This window comes from Pleurodeles waltl, chromosome 1_2, assembly GCF_031143425.1.
Source record: "Pleurodeles waltl isolate 20211129_DDA chromosome 1_2, aPleWal1.hap1.20221129, whole genome shotgun sequence".
Taxonomy (NCBI): Eukaryota; Metazoa; Chordata; class Amphibia; order Caudata; family Salamandridae; genus Pleurodeles; species Pleurodeles waltl.
The window spans coordinates 539,772,437-539,799,329 of NC_090437.1; positions in this window are offsets into that span (position 1 = coordinate 539,772,437).

Genomic DNA, 26,893 nt, shown 5'->3' on the forward strand with positions numbered 1-26,893 from the left:
CCTCCTCCCCCACAACTAACAACATGGGAGGAGCAGGTGTTGACCATTATGCATCCAGAGGGCCTCGGAGTGGTCGGTGGAGGAAAGGACACTGGTAAGTCAAATCTTAACTATCATATCTCCCACCCTACCTGCATGCTTTCACACCCCCCACCCTCACCCCCTCCCCTATCACTCCAACTCCTCACTAATGTACTAATAACACAAACCACCCATCCCAACACAAAGCCCTGCATGACACAACAAAGCATGGACACCCATCACTAAAGCATGCCCACTGTACATACCCATAACACCCCCTAACCATCATCACACAAGCCCCCACACAGGAATTCTAGCACTGGGGTACACGCTCACCCACCCATTGCACACCATGACACACACAGATGCAATAATCATGCTTTTATACCCTGCAGGACTACTACCTAACGTCACCAGACAGGAGGGTCCAGACATCTCTACCCCACCCACAGAAGAGCCCCACAGTGATGACAGCAGCTCTGGCCAACTGGATCGAGATGACCAGCCCGGACCATCGTGGGCCTCGGGACAGTTGGTTCCCCTCGCACAGGCACAGACCAACACTGACCTTCCACCCTCTGGTAACACCAGCACAGCACCCACCCAGCGGGCCCGTACCTCCGTACCCAGGACACGTCAATCAGCTGTGTGTCCACCACTACAGGGAACCCAGGATAACCCACCACCCCAACAACAACAGGGACCTGGGGGCAGTGGTAGTGGGCACACGGTCCAGGGGACAGAGGCACAGGAACACAGGGGAACTGGGAGGGCTGCTGTGCGACAGGGGGTGGACAGGCCAAGGGAACCCACTCTCCACGAGGCCCTCTCCTCCATCATGGGAGCATAACACCACTCCCAGGAGACGATGGCTACGGTCCTGGCCAAGTTTCAGGAGACCCAGCGCATGCAGGACGAACAGTATTTGGGGTTCAGGGAGGAGCTCAGAACCATCAGCTCCGCCCTGGGCACCATCGTAGGGGTGCTGAAGGACATACAGAAGAACATGAGGGACACCGTGGCACTCCAAGGGGCCCCTGACACTAGTCTGGACGATGAACTGCCCACCACCTCTGCCGGCGCTAGTGGACAGGACGCCCCGCCACAGGACCACCACACCAGCACTCCACCCCCTGCAGATGGAGAACCACCCCGCAAGCAGTCTCTGAGATCCAGGATCCGGACAGAGCAAGATGGCAAGACCCCCACCAGGAAATGAGACCACCCTAATTGTCATCCCACTGTCCCACTTTGTTACCCTGTCCAGATTGGAACTGTCCCAGCTCCACTTCCTATGCCCATATGGGCAGTGCACCTGTGAGACTAATAGACTGGACTCTGCCATGGACATTCCTCCACCATCACCCATCAACATTTTGCCACCCCCTCCAATAATTAGCACTTCATTAAACACCCTTGAACCACAAAACAATCTGGAGTCAGTCTGTGATTTGGAAAATGTGTATTATCTATGACAATGACAAAATCCGTTTGAAAATGTAATGTCAACATACCTATGTCACACATCACAAGCCATGAAGAATGCAAGCAGATGACACACGTTGGTAACCACACCTGTGAAACCGTAATGGAAATGTACCACTCAGTTAGCAAATACTGCTTCAAATTGACAGACAGGATAGAGGTAGAAGTGTGAAAGTAAATGTAATAGTAAAACAATTGTTCTCACGGGTGTGTCACTGGAAATATTGCTGTATGACAGAGTCCTTGTAATCAATGTCTTCTTCCTCTGCTTCCTCCTCATCACTGTCCACAGGCTCCACAGCTGCCACAACACGTCATCTGGACCATCCTCCAGCAGAAAAGGCACCTGGCTTCGCAAAGCAAGATTGTGAAGCATAGAGCAGGCGATGATGATCTGGCACACCTTCTTTGCTGAGTAGAATAGGGAACCACCTGTCATATGGAGGCACCTGAACCTGGCCTTCAGGAGGCCGAAGGTGCGTTCGATCGCCTTCCTAGTCCGCCCATGGGCCTCATTGTAGCGTTCCTCTGCCCTGGTTCTGGGATTCCTCACTGGGGTCAATAGCCATGACAGGTTGGGGTAACCAGAGTCCCCTAATAGCCACACCCCGTGCCTCTGGAGTTGACCCATCACATAAGGGATGCTGCTATTCCGCAGGATGTAGGCGTCATGCACTGAGCCAGGGAACATAGCATTTACCTGCGAGATGTACTGGTCTGCCAAACATACCATCTGTACATTCATCGAATGATAACTCCTCCGGTTCCTGTACACCTGTTCACTCCTGTGGGGGGGGGACCAAAGCCACATGGGTCCCATCAATGGCACCTATGATGTTAGGGATATGTCCCAGGGCATAGAAGTCACCTTTAACTGACAGCACCTGCACTTGAGGGGGGATTCCTGTGGGATGGCGGATTGGTGACATCAGGTCTGGCTCCAACTGGCTACACAGTTCCTGGATGGTGGCACGGTCAAACCTGTAGGTGATGATTAAATGTCGCTCCTCCATTGTCAACAGGTCCACCAGTGGTCGGTACACCGGAGGATTCCGCCATCTCCTCACATGTCCCAGCTGACGGTGCCAAGGAAGGACAACAGCGACCACAGAGTCAACCAATTCTGAGGTATGTACCCACAGCTACACAGAACATGACACAAAATACAAAAATCTTCCTGTATGTGTGTTGAGTCCAGGCCTAGGTATGTGTGACGCAGTTGTAAATGAAGCCATATGGGCCCCTGAAATGGCGGCTGCCTGACCTCTAAAGTGGGACAATGAGATGTGAGGTAACTGCGCTGGCGTTGTACACCGTCGCAGTAGGCAGTCGAAGACCCGGCGCAATTCTGCATTGGTTAACTTTGGACCCTATGGGTCCCAGGAGCCAATGACGAAGTGCGCCGGCGGTGATGATACGCACCGCCGCGGACGTGACCGCCGCGGACGTGACCGCCATTTTCTATCTGTTGAATCACTCAATACCTGATCTTCGACAGGAGAGGACCTACACTGCAAGTGCTGCTGTGACCTTGGTCTGGAAGAGACAATGGCTGCTGCTTCTGGGGAAAGGGCCCCTGCCTTCACTGCACAGGAGTTGTAGAAGCTCGTGGACGGGGTCCTACCCCAGTACACGCTACTCTACGGTCCTCCAGACCAACAGGTGAGTACATAGGGTGCAAGTTGTATGGGCTATGCATGGGTGGAGAGGGCTGCATGTAAGTAGGAAGGGGGCAGAGTTATGCGAGCATGAAGGAGTGTGAATACATGCCCACATGGCAACGGCAGGGATGTGGGCCAATCACTACGACAGTGCAGTTGGTAATGACTTCTCTTCTTCACCTGTAAATGTCATGTAGGTCAGCGCCCACCAGAAGAAGGATATTTGGCTTGCCATCGCCAAGGACGTCCGGACCCTGGGGGTCCACCAGAGATGAAGCAACCCACTGCCGTAAAAGATGGGAGGACATTCGCCGCTGGTGCAAGAAGACGGCGGAGGCTCAGCTGGGGATGGCCTCCCAACGTGGGAGGGGTGCCCATCGCACCATGATCCCCCTGATGTTCTGGATCCTGGCGGTGGCCTACCCTGAGTTGGATGGGCGCATGAGGGCATCACAACAGACACAAGGGGGTGAGTACACTCACATTCTCATGACTTTGCGCGCAGTGGAGGGGTCTGGGTGGGGGAGGAGGGCTGTGGGTTTCCCTAGGCCAGGGCGAGTTCCGTAGGCTAGGCCCCTCCGTAATGCAGGCCATGTGCCACTCCACCCCACCTCTGTAGAGTGCCAAGTACAGGTATACATGCCCCTGTGTCATCTATGTGGGCAGATGACACTCATAGCCATGTAGGCCATATCCTAGGAACTGCATCTGTAGAGGCCAAGAGCACGGCGTAGTGCAGGGGGCTGCTGTGTCTGTATTGTCCGCCAACGGTAGCGGTAAGCCATGCACTCAACCTGTCTTTCTTCTGTTTCCCCACCCCTTTTTGTGCTCTCCCTGTTCTTTTGTGCATCAGCATCATCAGGTGGAGGTACAGGGGCACCGGAGCACGAGGGGGCTGCGTCCCACATGGCCATGGAGGGCCACACCATGGACTTGAAATACACCAGTGGGACGGAGGGGAGCTTCACGGCGGTCAGCGGATCAGCAAACAGCGACACGGACTCGTCCTCCGATGGGAGCTCCCTTGTGGTGGCGGCACCATCTGTGCCCCCCACTTCTACAGGTACAGCCGCCACCCCCCCTACCAGCATCGCCCTCCCAGCAGCCCCTCAGCCTTTGCCCCGTGCCTGCTCATCCAGGAGGATGGGCATCACCTTCGCCCCAGGCACCTCAGCCCCTTCCCCTGTCACCCCTGCTGCCCTCAGTGAGGAGGCCATTGACCTCCTCAGGTCACTCACTGTTGGGCAGTCTACCATTGTGAATGCCATCCAGGATGTAGAGAGGGAGTTGCAACACACTAATGCATTCCTGGAGGGCATTCATTCTGGTCAGGCTGCCCATCATCAAACCCTGCAATCTCTGGCCTCAGCACTGATGGCAGCCATTGTCCCTGTGTCTAGCCTCCCCCCTCCAACTTCCTCCACCCAGGCCCAATCCCCTGTACCTCTGCCTATCCCAAGCACACCATCAGACCAGCCTGCACACACGTCAACACACAAGGGCAGCTCAGGCAAACAGAGGCACCACACATCCCACAGGCACTCACATAAGCATCACCCACATACAGACACAGCAACATCCCCTGTCTCCACTGTGTCCCCCTCCTCGTCGTCTCCCTCCTCCCTCCCAGTGTCGTCTACACTCTCACCTGCATGCACTACCACTACAGCCACTAGGACTCGCACCAAAACACCCAGCACCACACCCTGCTCACCTGCACTCACCATCCCCACTACCATTTACACGTCCCCTGTGTCCTCTCCCAGTGTGTCTGTGACGCCCCCTCCCACAAGTACACAAACGCGGGCACACACACAGCCAACATCCATCCACCTCATGACAGCCTCCAGAACATGCATCTGCACCCAAAGCATCAAAAGTTACACCTCCTACAACCACCTCCTCTTCCTCCACTCCAAGAGCCCCTCCAGCTACCCGTCCCAGTGTTCGTCAGAAACTTTTCCTGAGCAACCTTGACCTCTGTCCCATCACCCCCCCTCCAATTCATAGGTCCCGTAGTAGCACCTCAGCCAAAAAGATTCCGGTACCAGTGGTGCCTGTTAGAGGTATGTGGAGTGCACCTGGCACCAGGGCAACCTGTGTGACACGGAGCCAAAGCACTGCCAGTCCACTCCCTGTGAAGCACCAGAAGTTGGAAAGTGCCCAACGGGAGAGGGGGAAGACACCTGCTGGCAAAGCAGCCCACAAGGGTCCCGGGGGGAGTGTTGAGTCAGATATGACTCCTCCCAAGGTAGTGAAGGGGCAGAAGAAGTCTCCAAAGTCTGGGAAGAGCAGCACGGCGGAGAAGGCCGCCATCCTCCCCGCTGCCCAAGACGCCACCGCCAGCCCCATCGTCACTGGTCAGGAGACCACCGCCGGAGTCAGTGCCCAGGAGGGCTTCACAATCGTCACTGGTCAGGAGACCACTGTTGGAGTCAGTGCCCAGGAGGGCAGCACAATCGTCACTGGTCCGGAGACCACCGCCAGAGTCAGTGCCCAGGAGGGCAGCACAAGCGTCACTGGTCCGGAGACCAACGCCAGAGTCAGTGGCCAGGAGGGCCCCGGCAGCCACAGCCCTGCTGGGCAATGAGGGACCGCCATGGCACACACCGCTGCACAGGTCAGAGACAGCAAAGTCAAGCACCGCTGAACAGGGCAAGCACCGCTGAACAGGGTAAAGACCGCTGAACAGGGCAAAGACCGCCATGGAAAGCACCGCTGAACAGGGCAAAGACCGCTGAACAGGGCAAAGACCGCCATGGAAAGCACCGCTGGACAGGGCAAACACCGCTGAACAGGGCAAGCACCGCTGAACAGGGCAAACACCGCCATGGAAAGCACCGCTGAACAGGGCAAAGACCTCCATGAGAAGCACCGCTGAACAGGGCTAGCACCGCTGAACAGGGCAAAGACCGCCATGGACAGCACCGCTGAACAGGGAAAGCACCGCCAACTCAAGCATCATTTGCCCATGAGCGGCAGGGGCAGTGACGGAACTGGGACCGTCACGGGGAGCGTGATGCACTCTGGGCACCAGTCCCCCTCCAGAACCAGTGGAGACTGTTATCCACTTGAGAGACTGTGGCTTTGCACTCCCCAGGATGGTACAGTGGGCAAATCACCCACTGAAAAGACTTGAGAGACTGTGGCTTTGCACTCCCCAGGATGGTACAGTGGGCAAACCACCCACTGAAAAGACTTGAGAGACTGTGGCTTTGCACTCTCCAGGATGGTACAGTGGGCAAACCACCCACTGAAAAGACTTGAGAGACTGTGGCTTTGCACTCCCCAGGATGGTACAGTGGGCAAACCACCCACTGAAAAGACTTGAGAGACTGTGGCTTTGCACTCCCCACGATACATCAATGGGCATGGTTCCCTGTTGTGGATCTGGCGTGGTGCTGTCATCCGGCTGAGGTGCCCCCCCTTTCCTTCCCCCTGAGGTGCCTGTTGCATTTCTATCTGATGCCCCTGCAGTGTTCTCTCCGTTTCAGGACAGGTATCGTGTGTGGGCCTCGCCCATGCATTTTGGGCCCAGTGGTCAACGAACATTGAAATGTGCATACCTGCACTACTAATCGTGATGTATATATTTGGAATGTGTATATATTTATGTATATATGAGCTTACTGTATTTTGATAAAATACAATGGTTGTACTCATTTCCTTTTGTCTTTGCATTGTTCCGGGGGGTTGGGGGTTGTTACTGTGATGTTTGGAAATGCATTGGTGTGTGTGTTGTAGTGGGTGAGGGTCGGTTTGGGGGTGGGGGTGTTGCATGTGTGTGTCCGTGACTTTTGCCTCCCCCCTACCCTATGTCGTAGGTGCAGTACTCACCGTTGTCTTCGGCGGCGCCGTTGCTGATGTTCGTAGAGGAGCAGGAAGACAAGCGCAGGGAGTATTTGGAGTTCCGGCTCCATGGTGCCCTCCTTCCTCGTGGAGTGTGTTAAGGTGAGTGTTTTCCCATTGCCAAAGCTGTTTCCGCCGTGATTTTATCCACAGTGTATCCGCCCCGGAAAAGGTGGCGGATTGGCCTGTTGTAATACTTTGTCTTCTGCCTGTCTGTTGGCGGTGACCGCCGCGCTGCTGTGGCGGTCGGAGTGTTAAAGTGGCTGTCTATGTTGGCGGTTTCCGCCACGGTCATAATTCCCTTTTTTTTCCACCAGCCTGTTTGCGGTATTACCGCCGCTTTAACACCGTCCGCCAGGGTTGTAATGACCCCCTATATCTTTTTGATACCCCACTTACTTACAGCTCTAGTGCATGATGAAATAGGTTCTATATTATATCTGACCACGCACCTAAATTCATTGACATAGAAACTATATCCGAAACTCATAGGTCAAGAAGATGGCGTTTTAATAATTATTTGTTGAAAGATAAGACTTTTGTAGAAATTTTTTAAAAATTTCTTAAAGATTATTTTGAATCTTACTTCAACTCTGCAGTTCCATGTCATTTGGGATGCTTTTAAGGCCACAGCTAGAGGCTTTCTCATTGACTATGTGGCCAGGAAGAGGGAAACATTTCTTACAGACTGTGCACTTCTTCTTCTATCTATTAAGAATCTTGAACATAAATATTATACTTCAAATAACACTGACACTCTTAAACTTCTCATTCAAGCCAAGCTGGATTTTAAAAAAATCAACTGAAGATGCCTCTGGCAGACTTTTGAACTTCAATCCTAAATTCTATGATGGACGTAACACAGCCGGCAAACTGCTCGCAAATTATCTTAAAGTTAAATCCCCAAAATCTAAAATGTCAAGCATTACAGATGAACAAGGTATCAATCACTTTAGGGATAAGGACATCTTACAATACTTTTCTTAATTTTATTGTGATCTTTATACACCTGAATCTTCCCAATCGGAAGCAGCCCTTGACTCCTTTTTTGATTCACTCCCACTTCATCCCCATCAATCATAGGACTTCTCTTTTTTAGATAAAGAAATATCTTTGCAAGATATTAAGATGGCTTTGACCGAGCTACCCAAAGACAAAGCTCCAGGCCCGGATTGTTTTTAAAGTAAAATGTTATCTACGTTTCTTCCAAGTTCTCCTTCCATATTTTCATTCACTATATTATCATTTTCTTCACAATGACAAAGCTCAAGACACATTTTCTGAAGTGATGTTCTGCCTTATTCCCAAAAAGAACGAAGATCTAACCGGTTGTGCCAACTGTCGACCTATCTCTCTGATTAACTTAGATTTGTGAAGATTCGAGTACTGCAAATTAATCAGATTATTCCTGATATAATTGGCACAGAACAAACTGGTTTTGTTAAAGAAAGATATATCACTGATAATTGCTGAGCTTCATTAAAAATCTTATATTTACCTTCTAAATGTTCCACCCCTTGGCTGCAATTACATTGGATGCTGAAAAAGCAATCGATCATGCTAATTGTCTTTTTATGATGCAAGCCCTTGAGCGGTTTGGCTTTGGTCCTGAAATCTTAAAATACATAAGTATACTTTATTCTTCCCCGTCTACTTCAATTTTTTTAAATGGTATTAAATTATCTTATTTTTCCCTTCATCGAGGCAACTGGCAGGGATGTCCACTATCACCGTTATTATTCATCTTATCTCTGGAACCATTTTTAAATTCCCTGAGACATTCTCTTTCATTCACTGTTTTTGTACATAAAGAACTGCATATCAGATTTCCTGCCTATGCAGATGATATCATTTTATATATTTCTAATACACAGACATTGTTACCTGCATTTGCAGATCTCTTAAACTTTCAAGTTATAAATTAAACTTTAGTAAATCTGAAGTACTTCCCCTGAATACATTTTATCTCAAGCATATGTGTGCAGGGATTGATTTTAAATGGAATGCCAAATATGTAAAATGCCTAGGTATTAAATATACCTCTTCTATTTCAACAACTATTCAGATCAATATGGAAGATCTTCCTCACAAATGTATAATATGTTAGATGATTTGTTTCCCCTTTATCTATCCTGGTGGAGTAGGCTGGAATAAATTAAAATGGTGATGCTCCTGGTGATTAATTTCTTTTTGTCCATGTTACCAGTTAAAATACCTCTGAAATTCTTTAAACTTCTTAATAGCACATTGGTAAAGCACCTATGAAATGGACGGAAATCGCATATATCTTTATTCTTCTTTTGTAATCCTAAAGAAATAGTTGGAGTTAATTTTCCTAATCTTCGCCAATGCCACTCTTAATTTTTACTAAAACTAATCTTACCTTATATTTATTCTTCTAGCAGCCTCTCCCTGGTGATCTGGAACAGACTGGAAAACATTATGATTTCCCCATTTCCTTTTCAGTCATTAGCTCATTTGTCACATTCGCCCACAAGGTTCATATCTCCCACTGTCATACACTCTGTTTCAATCATCTGTCCCTTCGTTCGTTCGTTAGCTTTATTTCGGTAAAAGTAAATACCATAAAAGCACATCACAATTCACAGTTTCATAGTTTTACAAAACAACAAGCTATGTGAAAAAGATTTCAGACGTAAAAAGTTAAACTACATAAAAAATGTTAAGCGTAAGCATTTTCCCTCTGAAAATTCATACCGTATTATAGAATCGTATAAAAATGCAGGATTTTGCATGATAGGTATCAAAAGTCAAACACAAACCTAACCAGACATATCACATAAAATAAAACATTTCTATTTAAAAATATAAAAGTATCTAAACATAAAAAAATACATTAGACAATAAAAAGGGATAAGTGCATACATTAAAATTCACAAATGGGTTCATCAATAGCCACTCCCCAAGTCTATTGTTAAGTTTTCCTCTATTTTTTTTAAGCGTATTCATTCTACAATGCCAAATAGAATCTAGATATTTTGCCAGGCAACAAGCCACTAAAACAGATGAATCAGATTTAAGAATTCTCAAAGCCAGTGAGCAGTTCTTAAAACCCATTTTCATACAATAAGGAATAATCCAACGAACTCTCTGTTTATGGTATGCAGGACATTGGAAAATGACATGGGTTATGGATTCTTCCCTGGCACAGCCCATCGGGCACATCTTAGAAGTGCAACTAGTGTTAGTCCATTTATGTGTTAGGATGCGCAAAGGAAGAAAGCCTATCCTAAATCTAATATACAATGCACGTGGAGAGAGTACTATGTCCATGTATTGCGCAGATTCATAGTGGCATTTAATTTGTAAAAAACTGCCCGTCATGGAAGATGTTGAAACAGCAGACAATTGTGAAAGTTGGACATAGAGCCAAAATGCATCCTTCAATATCTGTATTGCATTTTTTGGAATAGATGGCGGATCCCTCCAATAAGACCCCAAACCAAGTAGTGAGAAGGTCCGTTCTACATACACACACCACTTGATTTTTGAACTAGTGTTATTGGCCATCAAATTGACTAGCCCACATCTATAGGGAATAAGAGAGTCTAGTGACCATAGGCGAATCCAAAACAACAAAGGCCTGAGAGCAGCGATCTGGCTAATGGGAGGCAGATTTAAATCCATTCGAATAGGGAGCATTGGAGTGCTAGAAGGAACTCTTAACAACGACCTTAAAAAATAATTTTCCACCTTTGTCAGATCGTCTAAATTGCAGTGGCCCCACAGATCGGCTCCATAAAGGCCCCCCCCCCCTTGCTTGTGATTTATAAATTTCAATAGCGGTCGTCATGGCAAAGCTAGGAGATCTAGCTGCGAATCTTACAATACCACTCGCCCGTTGTTTCAAGCGGAAGTTAGCTTTCTGAAAATGACAATACCACTTGTGCGAGTCTTCTAGTTTCAGGCCTAGGTCATCGAAATCACCAACTCTTTCCAACGCGGCACCCTCTAAGTAAATGGGATGCCGCATCCTGCCTTTTTTATCCCCAAACACGATACACTTAGTTTTTAGTCGATTAATTTCCAGGCCATGGTCATTGCAGAAGTCCATGAACCTCGAAAGCAGGGTTGAAAGACCTGTGGCTGTTTGGGATATCAACAAGGTGTAATCAGCAAATAGGAGGCAGGGGATCTTCTGCCCTCCTAATTTGGGGCCATCGTTAGAACACTCCATAAGATAAGGAATGCATGCATTTATGAAAAGGAGAAATAAGATAGGGGCGAGTACACAGCCTTGTCTTACGCCACGAGCAGTAGGGAATTTTTCAGTTAATTCATCTTGCCGATCCCCTCTAATTCTGCCATAATTACCAGTATAGAGATCTCTGATAATATTTAGAATAGAGCAAGGGACTCCCATTTTAGACAAGACCTCCCACAATTTGTAGCGGGGTACTAAATCGAAAGCTGATTTTAGGTCAACAAATGCTACAAATAGATGACCTAAGTCCACATCTTTCCATTTGATGGAAATGAAGCGGAATATCTGATCTATTGTACTGATTTTTTCTCTAAAGCCCGCTTGGAGGTGGTTTAGGATTTGGTTTTCCACTATCCATTTGATCAGCCTGCTCAACAGTTGATGGCAAAATATTTTTTGAAGATTGTCGAGAAGGCTGATAGGTCTATAATTTCCCAGGGAATTCCTCTCTCCTTTCTTATAGATGGGCACAATAATTGCCTCTTTCCATGAGTCAGGGTAAGATCTGCTAATCAAAATGGCGTTAGAAAGCCTGTTACTGTACGGACTCGAGGTGTTCTGGTCCTCTTTAAACATATGAGAGGGGATCCCATCCGACCCTGGGGCATTCGCTGCTTTTTGAGCAGTGATGGCCAGCACAGTTTCATTCAATGTGAAGGGAGGCAAGGAGGACGTGGGCTCTCCCAAAGTTGTCGGCTCTCCCAAGCTTGGTGCATCACAGGCCAGTGGGGGGCCATACAGTTCCTTGAAATGGGAGAGCCAGGCATCAGGGGTAATATGGGACTCTAGATAGGTGCTCGGTTCTGGTCGCTACGAGAGACCAGAAACCAGAACCGTTTGGAGTCATGGGCCCTAGCTGCCTCAAATAGATCACTCCAAAGCCCCTCTTCGTACTCATGTTTGCTTTTATTGCATGTAGAAGCATAATGACGTCTAGCATTGATAATACCCAGTCTGTCCTTTATTCTTAACACATTGACCAAGGTATTTTTAGCCTCTTTACACCTCTTGTTAAACCATTTAGAGTGGGGTTGGGCACAAGAGTTAGTCGATGGCCTAGCACATTTGGAAAACAACTCTTTCATGGTAAGAAAGAGATCCAAATGAAGAGACGTAACTTGGGTTGGAGCAAAAATAAGGCTATCATCAAATAACTGGTGGGAAGAAATTAAAGCACACAGTTTTTCTCGAAGCTTGTTCAATCTCTCAAAGGAGTCCCATTTTACTGTGCGCCTATTTCTAGACAACTCCATAACAACAGAAGAAGCAGGAGGAAATACAGCTCCTGCTAAAAGAGATCTCTTGTACGTGATCTGGAGAGGGGTATGATCACTAGTATGTGGATTACCCACTTCCACGTCTAATATGTGGTGCCAAGCTCTTAAATCAAAGAAAATGTAATCCAGTTTATTGCTATGTAAACCCCTGAAGAAAATTGGTCTGGCGGGAGTGTCAGCTGGAAAGCGGCCATTACCAAGGCGGGGACCATGAGATATCATAAGGTCTATTATCTGCGTAGCCCTAACACAAGGTTTATATGAATTTTGTTGAATGGAATAGGGAATGGAATAGGGAGGAATGTTCCATACACTATCTTCAGGCTGCATAACATCTATGAGGTCTGAATTAAATTTGAGTTGGACATTAAAATCCCCTGCTATTATAATATGATATTTGAGATGGAGGTCCGGGATTAAGGTATTCAATAGCTCGATAGTAGGTGAGCGATGGTTAGAAGGTCCCGACCTACTGTAGATATTTATACAGAGAACAGGGGAGCCTGAGATTGGTTGGATGGCAACAGCCAAAATATCATAGGAATCCACATATATCTCCTTTGTTCCTCCCACCTCTGTCGATTTTACCCAGGTAGTTAAGCCCCCTACCGCCCTACCTGCTAAAGATGGCTTGGCTGGTTTAAAAAAGGAGCTAAACCCCTGTCTGTACATGCAGTGTTTTGCCCAAGTTTCCTGAAACATACAGACATTAAAGTTTTCGACAAATGCCCCCCACTCAGTGACAGAGAGTTTGCCATTAATGCCAGCCACGTTCCAGGACAGAAGTTTTGCTATTTTCTGGGCAGTGGAGCAGCTTGATTTCATGAGAATGTCGTCTGGAGGATGGCTGTCGATAAGTTTCACCATGAATGAATTTGTAAAATTGTTAATGATATCAGATTGTAACTCCGGAGAAGGGACAACACCTGGACTAGGTAAATTAGGTGAAGAATCTATAACCGGTGAATCCGGGCTAATATATAATTATTATTAGTTGAATTAGAATTTTGGCGGGAGGCTTTAGTAGTGTCCCATTTAAAAAGAACATTAGAAGGAAGAGGAATATTACTTTCGAGAGGAGACATATGCCGGCTATGGGGACACTGCTCTTCCATAAGGCCTGCTGCACTTGCTGGCAGTGGCAGGGGCCCAGTTGACAAAACGCCTTTTGCAAGTGAATGTTTGGTTGTCGCAGGATTTGGCTTGGGCTCACAAGTAGGGAGAAGATGTTTGCTTTTGAGAAGAGTGGTGATTTCAAGCAGTAGAGATCTCAGCTCACCTACTTTGCTCTTAAGGCTAGACACCAGTGCTAACAAGTCATGTTGCAGGGGAGCACTCTCCGTGCGTAGCGAGGTCATGGGAGTTAGTCGAGGATTTTCCAGATCTTGGGGGGCCAAAGGAGAAAAGCGATTAGAGCAAGGAATTGTAGGGTATGTTGCATTGGTTTTTAATGCTTCAGAATCGAGGTGAAGTGCGGAGAGGGTAGAAGTACTGCTAGTGTTAATGGGGCCTTGGCAGGCTGACAGCTGATGAGGTGAAGTAACAGTTTGCGAATTGGAAGCAGTATGCGATCTTGAAGTTAAAAACTGAATGAGAGTACCGGATTTTGGCTCCTTTCATCGAACCCTCTCCTTATTATTTAAGATCTGTTCTACCTCTTCAATCAGGTCGTCTATTTCCTTAGCAACACAGTTGGTGTGTGGTAGCGTGGCCATGTTGGTTTTAGGTATTTTAGATTTAACAGAGCCCAATGCAGGGCTGCCTTTCGCCTTACGCTTCCCCATTGAAAAGTAAAACTACAGCACAATGTAAAAAAGGATTTTTAGAATACTACCCAGCACTAGGTAGCCTGATGCTGTACCTTAGAGCCCAGAGGGGGGGCCCAGTCCGGCCTCCTTCGGTCCCTGACGGGCACGGATGGGCCCGCCCTTGGCCCGGGCTGTGCCCGGGCGCGTCCCGCGCAGCGGTGTTGCGCGGTGCGCTTTATAGCGCCAGCGATATAATCAAAGTGGCCCCAGGTGAGGGGCAGCAGAGAGCAGACAGCAGGGAAGACTAGCCTGGGACTTGGAGTCCCACCAGGCTCTGTGCAGCAACCAGGAGCTGTGTTGCGCAGTGCGCTTTATAGCGCCCGCAATATAATCAAAGTGGCCCCAGGTGAGGGGCAGCAGAGAGCAGACAGAAGGGAAGAGGAGCCTGGGACTTGGAGTCCCACCAGGCTCTGTGCGGCAATCATCTGTCCATTCTTCACCAAACCTCTATCATCTCTACATACTTTTCAGGTCTCCTTCTTAATTATCCAACCCTACTCTCTTCGGAAAGAATGGGTAGCTAAAGGAATTATACAAGTCAAACAATTATTTCACAACATGCAACCAGTCTCTCACTCTATCGCCCAATCCAAATTCAATCTTTCAGCCACGTACATGTTAAAATACCAATCTCTAAGTACTTTTCTTACACAACAATTACATATCTTATCACAGGACTCATCCCTCATCCCAACTTCAACTCCTTTACAGTTCTCTTCTTCTACCCCCACTAGGACCTCTTCTATACAAATACATATCTTCATTATCAGTTCCCAGGTTGACCCAAACATAAAATAGAGCTTATATGGGAATCCGATCTCCATCGCTCTTTATTTGTCTAAACACAGAACTGTATATAGTCAAAAATACATCATACCTCCTGCAATGCTACCACTATACACACAAACAACAATTTTTATCACAGGCTTTTTTTAACTCCTCCTTACATATATGTAATGTCGACTTTCCTTTTGACATTATCAACATTCTTTTGGGATGCTCTTCTCCTATTTGGATTGGCGCCTGTAAATTGGGTTGTTTTATTGATTTGCTCATTGCTATAGCTTTCCAAATTATCACTGTGAACCGGAAAGATGCCACTAATTTTACTTTCAACGGATGGTGGAATTTACTTTCCCATCATCAAAGACTTGACAGACATCTGTTAATTTCACAAGGTAACACCTTTCAAAAGACTCCTTCTGGTCTCCTCATACTACATATTCATGTTATCAATCAACTCAGTCTCAAAATAAGAATTCTGTTTTCCAGCCACCATGAAATGTTATATTATGTCAAAATTATAATACTTAATTGGTTGTTTTACTGTTTTCACTTGTGAGAGACATTGTATGTGCAAAAAGGGGCTTGCAACCTGCCCAACGCTTAACATGAGTTGGCTTTACTGTCACTTGTATTTTCTACTTCTAATTGGACAGTGAGAGGTGCAACAAAATGGCCCCACGAACATAGCACAGAATATGCAGAAATAAATGTGCATACTTTGACCCTGAAAAGTATTCAATAACCATTTTGTTGCATGTACCAAAATATACCAAGGTCCTTCGACTTGTTGGGTTGGACCATTGTTCTGTATCATCCTAAATGGACACAGTCACATCCTGTTTTTTCTTGGCTGGATCATAGGCCAAGTACTGATTGCTTCAGCTTGATTGCTGTCCTTTCTCTGATCGCACTGTGATTGAGGCATTACATACTTGTTTGTTCTTCCCTGTCCTCATTGTTGCACCTCTTGGCATTTATGGCTATGTATTACTATGCCTGCCACACTTCAAAGAAGTTCTTTACCTCTTCGAAATGGGTTTAGTGTGACAACAGATACTATTTGCTTTTATTGTGATTAAATATGTTATCTGCTTCCAAATGTATCTTTACTAAGCCACAATCATGGGCACAACTACTTTCTTCATATGATAGAATTTTGTTTGCCAGACATCATATTTATTTATTTTTCATGCATAGGGAGATTAATCAATTAACTCAGAAATAAATGGGTGTTGTGCCAAGTCCTATCAAACATTGCCAAAGCCAAAAGGGTCTCACTTTGAGGCTAATTGCTCTGCCATTGCCTTTTGCTCATGCTTTAAAACATGGGCCTTGCCGGACTGGCAACTGTTTATAATCATGCTGTATAGCAGCATGACTGCTGCAACGTGAATAGTAATAATTAACAAAAATAAAACGTCTATTATGCATCCAGCACTTTTGCACTTTAAGAAAAAAAGCACATGAGCTGCGTCATAGCATTTTTTAAAAATAGGCTTAGCCAGACTGCAAAGCATTTGAGCCTCTATACAGCATGGCTGCAAAATATTGCCAAAGCCAATAGCTCTCTTAGGCTAGACCTATTGGCTTTGCCAATGCTTGTTGCTCAATGGAAGTCCGTATTCACTATGGTACCTGTGTGAACAGGGGGTCTTCAAACTGCCTTTTTGGGATTGGTCCTTCATGAAAAATAAAATAGCGGGCATGTGCTCTCGGCTTCACAACCTATTGGGCTCCCATAAGCCACAACTTGAGGAAAATAAGCAAGTTGATTTTATGTCTCCCAAAATCGTTCCAATCAGAAGATTGGGGATGCTGGGTCTGACCCTTTCACATTCCATTTCTAACCAATAGTCAGACTACAATAGATTCAACTTGGGCGTATTCCTTGCATGAACACTGTTGTAGGAGAACTGCAGTATGGGGACTTAACAGTTCCCAGCTTGCATTGTGCTTTTCTTGTGCGACGACAGGATTTGCATAGAGGAGGAAAAAGTGCACCAAGGGCCATATTTATACTCTGGTTGCGCCGAATTTGCGTCATTTTTTTCGACGCAAATTCGACGCAAAACCAACGCCAACTAACGCCATATTTATACTATGGCGTTAGACGCTTCGGGCGCCAAAGTGCCCGGAGTGTGCGTCATTTTTTAGCGTGAACCCCTTCCTTGCGTTAATGAGATGCAAGGGAGGCGTTCCCGTCTTAAAAAATGACTCCCAGGCCTTTACGTGGTATTTATACTCCCGGGCAAAAATGACGCCCGGGAGTGGGCGTGGCCAAAAACGGCGCATTTGCGCCGCTTTTTAACGCCTGGGTCAGGGATGGCGTTAAGGGACAAGTGGGCTCAAAATGAGCCCACAGTGCCCTCCCCTGCCCCCAGGGACCCCCCCTGCCACCCCTGCCCACCCCAGGAGGACACCCAAGGATGGAGGGACCCACCCCAGGGACATTCCGGTAAGTTCAGGTAAGTATTATTTTTTATATATATTTTTTTTTTTTTGGGTGGCATAGGGGGGCCTTATTTGTGCCCCCCTACATGCCACTATGCCCAATGACCATGCCCAGGGGACACAAGTCCCCTGGGCATGGCCATTGGGCAAGGGGGCATGACTCCTGTCTTTACTAAGACAGGAGTCATGAAATGGCGTCTGGGCGTCGTAAAAAAATGGCGCAAATCGGGTTGAGGCGATTTTTTTGCCTCAACCTGACTTGCCCCATTTTAAGACGCCCTAACGTCATTTTTTCCCAACGCCGGCGCTGCCTGGTCTACGTGGTTTTTTTCCACGCAAACCAGGCAGCGCCGGTCTGCTTGCGCCGGCTAACGCCATTCCATAAATACGGCGCCCGCATGGCGCTTCAGAATGGCGTTAGACGGCGCTAAATTTTTTGACGCTAAACTGCGTTAGCGCAGTTTAGCGTCAAAAAGTATAAATATGGGCCCAAGTGTAGTCTATGATTGAAGAATGTGCATAATTCTGACATGGACGCTAGAGAGGATAATGTGCCAGTTGCATGACATTTCAAACACAAGAAAATTGTTTTAGTAATTTTCAATTGCACCACAGTTTTATTTTACCCTGTGCGCCCTCCTGCTTCTATGGAAATCGATAGATGTTACTGACACCGTGGAGATCAATGAAAAATGTATTCTGAACATGCGTATCTAGCTGTGTATATGTGCACGTTTCTGAAATCTAATGGTCGCAAAGAACATTAAATAAATAGTGCGGGGTGTCGTTATATTAAATCTTGCATTTATACATTCCTTTAAGATAATTGTCCTATGTCCCTTTCTAAGATCCTTCATATTGTGGGAAAGTTGCAAGATTGACAGGCAACTAATAACATAGTAGAATAAATATTTACAAGATAAGTGTAGTGCTAACAATAAAAGAAACAGATGTGAGAATAATGTTCTCTTATCAAACCTCTCCTGAGAATTTAATTTGAATGTAAACTTTTATTGGATGTGGGATATTACTAATTCCCACAATTCACAGCTGAACTGTATGTCAGCAGTCTGTGTGGCTGTAGCTAGCACATCATTTGAGCTATGGCTGACTTTACAAGGAGCTCATTCCGGTCCCTTTATTGCACTCTAGGATGAAAAGAAATTGCAAAACCCAACATATCAATTGGTTTTTTGAACGTTCGGAGAATTGTGTAACCTCAGCATATCCATGGCACGCTAAAGATAATATCAGTTGTGCCATTGCAGTAGCATTGAGCTATAGCACACTTTGCAGAATTACCAAAATCTCGTCATAAAATATGTTTTCAATTAAAATTACCAGCAGGATCAAGGAAGAAGATAATATGAAATTGCACACACTTGGCGATGAATCCGGATTCACTAAATTAACTGGTTAAAATGAAATAAAACAGATCAATAAATAAAACGTTCAGAAAAAGACTAATCTGAATGCGACGCAGCTGACTGCAAGATGTTTGTAAGAGCATTTTTAAAAGGCGTATACTCCATTTCCTACTAATATAGGGTAACGGGCCTAGATTTACTAAGGCTTTGCCACTGCGCAAACTGAGACAAAGCAGTGCCTGGAATTTACTATCAGATGCAAAAGGCAATTTGTGCTGGAAATGTGCTTTTATCTCAGCGCAAATCCATTTTGTGTCAAAGGGGATTTACTATGGTAGATCAGTACAAACACCAGTAAGTTTTGGTGCAAAGCCTCATCAATTGTGATAGAGCAACTAGGCTTTGCAGCAGAAACTAAAATTTACATCAAGAATGCATAAACAAGATGCAACGTGTTAATTTGTCCAACAAACAATGCAGTGCTTGTGCGCTGCAGTGCATATTGCACCTTCAACACATGGGTTCCTTCTCATTTGTCTATGATTCCACTACAAATCCTATGCAAGACAGCACATACTCACCTTTGCACTGTGGTTGGATTTTTGATTCACACAAGGAAGTCTTGTGAAAGCGCCATTGCAGGGGATGCGAGCGTAGCACGCAAGTCTTAGTAAAAACCGCCCTGCGTTGTGTTTTCCCCCTTGTGCAACGGAATGCAGAACATCTAACTTTGGTGCCGTTCCTGTGAAAAATAAGTAAACGTGGGCCTTGAAGTTGGGTAAACTGAATGTTAAATGCTGAAGAAAAAAAACACAAAAAGAGCCCTTAGAAAAGATGCTGGATGCTATGAAATTTAGATATAAAAATATGAAACATTTTCAGTTATTGCATGCTATAAAAAGATTGCATTGATACAAGCAAAGAACAGAGTAGAATATTTGTAATCACTGTAACCGTGAAATACACAGACTGACATGGTGAGGGTTCACACAAGTCGGAGAAGTGGGTAGTGGAATGGGAGAGAAACGCCTCTGGTCAGCCCTCTGTCATCTTTGCTTACTTGCATTACAGGATGAGCTACGGTTTAGTCTTGTGTTAAAAACTAAGGGCCAGATGTATAAAAAAAGCCTTTTCCGAATCGGTAATAGCGAAAGAAATCGCTATTTCTGATTCGCAAAATGCTATGTATCATATTTGCGATTCGGTAATAGCGATTTCTTAAAAATCGCAAATGCTATTACCGAATCGCAAATAGCGATACAGCCCCCATTCGCACCTATGGGCCTGTAGGTCCATATTTGTGATTTTTTTGCATTTCCCAAATAGCTAATTCCTAACTGGAATTTGCAATTTTGGAAATGCAAAAACCCAGGGTGCTGGGGGCCTAAGGCCCCCTCTGCTGCACCCCAAAATGTTTTTTGGGACATGTAAGGCGCACACATGCCATTTTTAATGCATTTTTAAAATTTGCACATGGTTACCACCAAGTTTTACTTGGTGGTAATTGCGATTCCTTAATGCCAAATTCGCATTAAGGAATTGCTTGATACATGTGGTTTAGAAATCGCAAATAAGGATTCCTTATTTGCGATTTCTTATTTAGAGAATTGCAATTTGCGAGTCTCTAAAGGGGCTCGCAAATTTAAGGAATCGCTATTTTAGCGATTCCTTAAATTTGTGTTGCGAATGCCTTTGTTAAATACTGAAAGGCATTTTTGCATTCGCAAACGTGCATTCACAATGTTTGCGAATGCAAACAGTCTTGATACATCTGGCCCCAAAGGACATATTTAAGAAAAGTGGAACTGCACACAGTACAGCACACCTTTTCGCTCACCCCTTAGCACCCCTTTAACACCAACATGTGTGTGCAGTATTTAAATTACGGCGCACCATGGGGGTAGTTAGGGGACTAGCATCAGAAGTTTTTAGGCTAGCCCGGAGCTTTGCAGGATTAGCGTAAAAAATGTTGACAATAATCCTGCAAAGCTCATTGAGGCCCATTGTAATCAATGGTGTGCCTTATTTTAGCACATGCTCTGAGCAGGGGTTAAGAGTGCCGAAAAAAACGATGCATAGAAATCTATTAGCTTTCTTTGCACCATTTTGTCAGTACCCCTAATGAGGGAATGCCCCTTTTGCATACATTATGCCTGGCACAAGAATAATGCAGTGCAAAGGGTTACAAGGTGGTGCAATGCATGCATTGCACTACTTTGTAAATTTGGCACAGGATTTTTGCATTGTTGGACCACATTAATGTAAAAACAATGATGCTAATGCGGCAAAAGGAGGCGCTAGGGGCTTTTAAACATATACCCAAGTGCCACCTTAGCTCTGCCATAGCGTAATTTGTGTAACGCTAAGACAGTGCTAAAGTGGCTTTTTACAAGCGCCGTATTTACAAAGTGGTGCAATACATGCATTGCGCCACTCTGTAAACCCTTGCGCCACATGATGCCTGCACCAGGCATAATGTATGCAAGGGCAGCAATCCCACGTTAGGGGAGCTGAAAAAATGGCACAAGGAAATCTAAGAGATTTTCTTGCACCATTTTTTTCAGCACTTTTAACACCTGCTCAGAGCAGCCGTTAAAGGGGGCTTCCATTACTTATAATGGGCCCCTATGTACTCTGCCGGAGTAGCACCACAATTTTGGCACTACACCTGCAGAGTACATCAGTAGCATAAGAAAAAGTCACTATTGGCCCTACCCTGCACCATGGCGTGCTGTATTTTAAATATGGCGCACATATGGTGGCAATAGGGGGGCGCTAAGGGGTGCAAGGAAAGTGGCGTTGCACTAGGTGCAGTGTCACTTTTCTTAAATCTACCCTTTAGACTTTTGGTCTAAGTTTACCTTTGTGAATTGGGCCCATTATGTGCCAGGCATAATGTATGCAAGGGGGGAGTCCCCTGTTATCAGGGGCTGAATAAATGGTGCAAGGAAATCTAAGAGATTTCCTTGCACCATTGTTTTTGGCACTTTTAGCTCCTGGTCTGTGCAGGCATTTAAAAGGGACATGCCATTGAATACAATGGGCTATTAGTACTCTGCAGAAGTGGCGTCAACATTTTGCCGCTACTCCTACAGAGAACATCAATAGCACCAGGAATACGGATGCTATTGCCCCCTACCCTGTGCCATGTGAGCCGTATATCAAATATGGCATGCACATGGCAGTGGTAGAGGGGCGCTAAAGGGGTCAAGGAAAGTGGTGCTGCACTGGGTATAGCGCCACTTTTCTTAAATTAGCCTCTAAGGAGCATATTTACAAGCCTCTAGCACCTCCTTGCGCCACATTAGCATCATTTTTGTAAGCTAACGTGGCATTAAGGAGGATTTATTGTTGCACCATTATGTCTGTAAAGGGGGTGTTCCTGTGTAGGAGGCCTGCAAAAATGGTGAAGTGAAATTTACAAGATTTCCTTGCATGATTTTTGGCATCATTTTTTACACCTGCTCAAAGCAGACGTTAAAATGACCCACCCATTGAAACCTACGGGCCTCCTTACACTTGAACTAGTGTCAAAGTGCCATAATAGCGTCAAACATTCTAACTCTATTGGCCTAACGACAGCCATGGTGTGCCATCTCATAAGTACGGTGCTCCCATGATGTTGTTAGGTGTCAGAAGGATGGGTGCAAGAAAATTGGTGCATCATCTATGATGCGCCACTTTCTTGTAAATATGCCACTTGGGATATTCAATCAGCAGTGGACATGAATCAAGACTTATTAAATAGTCCTTGAACATAATATACAGAAAAATATACTGCTTATTCCCTATTCAAATATGCCATACATGTACTAGAAGAAAATACTTGAGTCCTCTCTTATGCACATTCAAATCTTAGGGCACAAATATCCGTTAACACTCTTTGAGATCTTAAACCCATTTCCTTAAAGTTTTTACAGATACACATCCACATATCTTTGCAGCTAAAGTGCAGCCAAACGTGCTTTTGAGTCCTATTGCACTGCTTCACGCATGGAATTAGACTTTTCTCTATTATAATCCTGCAGCTATGTTTCAAACCAGCACCAAGCCAGGAATGTTCGAAACCAAATTCTGACTGTGACAAGAGTAATTGCCAAGAAGATCATGGTTCAGGTTAGAATTCTGGTTCATCAGTACATTTCCCAAATATCTCCCTATGCTAGATCCCTAATTAGCTTGATGCATAAGCTTTCATTTACCTAGTACCTGCCTAGCGATCTAATGTCTCTTGCCTCCTTCTTTATTCTTTATGTGGTTCAGGAGCCAGAGTCAAAGGAGCAGGAGTCATAAGAATGTAGCACACACAGAAAGAGGAAGTAACAAGGCGAAATAAAGATATTTCTCCTAGTTATGCCCCACCTGGGAAGGCGTACCATTTTGGAGCATTTCCAGGTTTGCCACTTTTGGTAAATCTGGTAATGTGTCAAAATCCATGGGCATTGCATGGAAACATCCACCCAGCACAATGCCTCCCTGGGGCAGAGAAATGCAATTGAGCACTTTGCTCTGCATTGCATTACTCTGGATGTTTCAAGACACTCAGGACCACACAAGGTGGCCTTGCAAGGCTTGATAAATTGCATTTCAGGCTTGCGTCATGCATGCACCATGTTGCATGGTGCAAGAACGTCTCAACCCCTCTCATAAATATGCCCCTTACTCTTTAGTAGTATCTTACACTGTTTTTAGTAAATACAAATCTCCATTATATTTTGTGCAAAGGTGTTGCAGTTCGAGTGATTGGGTATATATTGTGCTGAACTTTCTATGAATGCATAAGTTACCACAAAAGTGCAATTTGTGAATACCGAAAAGTAGTAAACTTACCCAACAGTGTAAACTTAATAAAAAGTGTATGTTTTCCTTGAGAATCAGGAATGCAATTTGTGTCCTTTCTGCTATTTGGAAATTACTTGATATATCGATAATATACTAACTGGGTGGCCTAATACAGATTGAGGGAGTGACAATTCAGTGCAGAGTTTTGTATACACTTGAGGGCCTAAATAAACATATTAGTTGGTATGATGGTGTTTTGCTTTACTGCAGATTATAACAAGAAATCCACAAATACTGAGTGGAATACCAAATTAAACAATGCAAATACACTATTTTAATCATGGATTATATATCTGCATATCCAGTGATTATATATTAATGCATAATGCAAAGCTAGAAATAATAATCAAAAAGAATACATCATCATGGAGGTTGCTTGTTTCACCTCTTTGCCAGCAAAAGGTCGTGAACCAAGACAACCGTGGAGAAAGAGAGACAACTACCCTCAAGGGAGTGATAGCAGACAGAGAGTTCTCTCCTGCCTGAGTTCAATCCTTTTTCTCCAGGCCAGCCTGGCTCCGGCCTCTTATATATTTTAACCCATTCACTGCTAGGCCTTTTCCTCCTCAGGTGCCAAGCCTTTTTTTGGCTATTTGGGGCAGTTCGCGCTTAGGCTCTCATAACGTTTGTCCACATAAGCTAACATCCTAGGTACCCAGACTTTGTAGGTTCCCCTGAAGGAGACCAAGAAATTAGCCAAAATAAGGCAAAAAGTTTGTTTTAAAAAAAAAATGGGAAAAAAAGGCTGAAGAAGAAGGCTTGTGTTTTTCCCCAGAAAATGGCATCAACAAAGGGTTTGTGGTGATAACATCACCAGCTTCCAGGAACCGGCAGACTTAAATCAGAAAACCCTATTTTTCAACACAATTTTGGCATTTTATTGGGACATACCCCATTTTTACTATTTTTTGTGCTTTCAGTCTCCTTCCAGTTAGTGACAGAAGTGGGTTTGAAACCAATGCTGGATACCAGAAAGCTAAACATTTCTGAAAAGTAGACATAATTATGAATTCAGCAAGGGGTAATTTGTGTAGATCCTACAAGATTTTCCTACAGAAAATAACAGCTGAAATAAAAAAATATTGAAATTGAGGTGAAAAAGACAGCCATTTTCTCAATGTTTTACTCTGTAACTTTTTCCTGTAATGTCAAATTTTTGAAAGCAATATACCATTATGTCTGCTGGACACTTCTGGTTGTGGGGAAATGTAGGGCTTGAAGGTTCATCAAGAACCCTAGGTGCCCAGAGCCAATAAATGAGTTGCACCTTGCAATGGGTTTTCATTTTGTATTGGGTACACAACAATTCATTTGCTGAAATATAGAGTGAAAAATAGGTATCAAGAAAACCTTTGTATTTCCAAAATGGGCAAGAGATAAGGTGTTGAGAAGCAGTGGTTATTTGCACATCTCTGAATTCCAGGGTGCTCATACTAGCATGTGAATTACAGGGAATTTCTCAAATAGAGGTCTTTTTTTACACACTGTCTTACATTTGGAAGGAAAAAATATAGAGAAAGACAAGGGGCAATAACACTTGTTTTGCTATTCTGTGTTCCTCCAAGTCTCGTGATAAAAATGGTACCTCACTTGTGTGGCTAGGCCTAATGCTCGGACAGGAAACGCAACATGGACACATCACATTTTTACACTGAAATCTGACGTGTTTTTTGCAAAGTGCCAGTAGGAGGCTGGCCTGGCTTGTAGTGGGTACCAGAGGTACTTACACCTTGTGCCAGGTCCAGTTATCCCTTATTAGTGTAGAAGAGGTGTTTCTAGCAGCTTAGGCTGATAGAAGGTAGCTATGGCAAAGCAGCTTAGGCTGAACTAGGAGACATGTAAAGCTCCTACTATACCACTGGTGTCATATGCACAATATCATAAGAAAACACAATACACAGAAGTACTAAAAATAAAGGTGCTTCGGGCCATATTTATACTTTTTGACGCAAAACTGCACTAACGCAGTTTTGCGTCAAAAAAATTAGCGCCGGCTAACGCCATTCTGAAGAACCATGCGGGCGGCGTATTTATTCAATGACGTTAGCCGGCGTTAGCCGCCGGCGCTGCCTGTTGTGCATGAAAAAAAATGACGTACACCAGGCAGCGCCGGCGTAGGGGAATATGGAGCTTGGGCGCCAAAAAATGGGGCAAGTCAGGCTGAGGCAAAATTTTCGTCTCAACACGATTTGCGCCATTTTTTCTGACTCCCAACCCCCATTGAAATGACTCCTGTATTAGCAAAGACAGGAGTCATGCCCCCTTGCCCAATGGCCATGCCCAGGGGACTTCTGTCCCCTGGGCATGGTCATTGGGCATAGTGGCATGTAGGGGGGCACAAATCAGGCCCCCCTATGCCACAAAAAAATAAATAAAAAAATACTTACCTGAACTTACCTTAATGTCCCTGGGATGGGTCCCTCCATCCTTGGGTGTCCTCCTGGGGTGGGCAAGGGTGGCAGGGGGTGTCCCGGGGGGCATGGGAGGGCATCTCTGGGGTCCTTCCGAGCCCACAGGTCCCTTAACGCCTGCCTTGTCCAGGTGCTAAAAAACGGCGCAAAAGCGGCTGGACGTCATTTTTTTTGACCCGCCCACTCCCGGGTGTGAATTTTGCCCGGGAGTGTAAATACGGCGCACATGCCTCGGAGTCAATTTTTTAGACGGGAACGCCTACCTTGCATATGATTAACGCAAAGTAGGTGTCCACGCTAAAAAATGACGCAAACTCCATGGACTTTGGCGCTAGACGCGTCTAACGCCAAAGTATAAATATGGAGTTAGTTTTGCATCGGAATTGCGTCAAAAAAAACGACGCAATTCCGGCGCAAACAGAGTATAAATATGCCCCTTCATTTTTATGACAATATGCCAAAGGTATCTTAGTGAGTACCCTCAGTATGAGGATAAGTTATATACACAAGATATATGTACACAAACCAAACTTAGGTAACTAATAGCAAGAAAAGTAATGCAAACAGTGTAGAATTACAGTAGATTGAAATAGGAGCACATAGGTAAAGGGGCTACAAAAACCATATACTCCAAAAGTGGAATGCGAACCATGAATGGACCCCAAACCTATGTGAGCTTGTAGAGGGTCGCTGGGACTGTAAGAAAACAG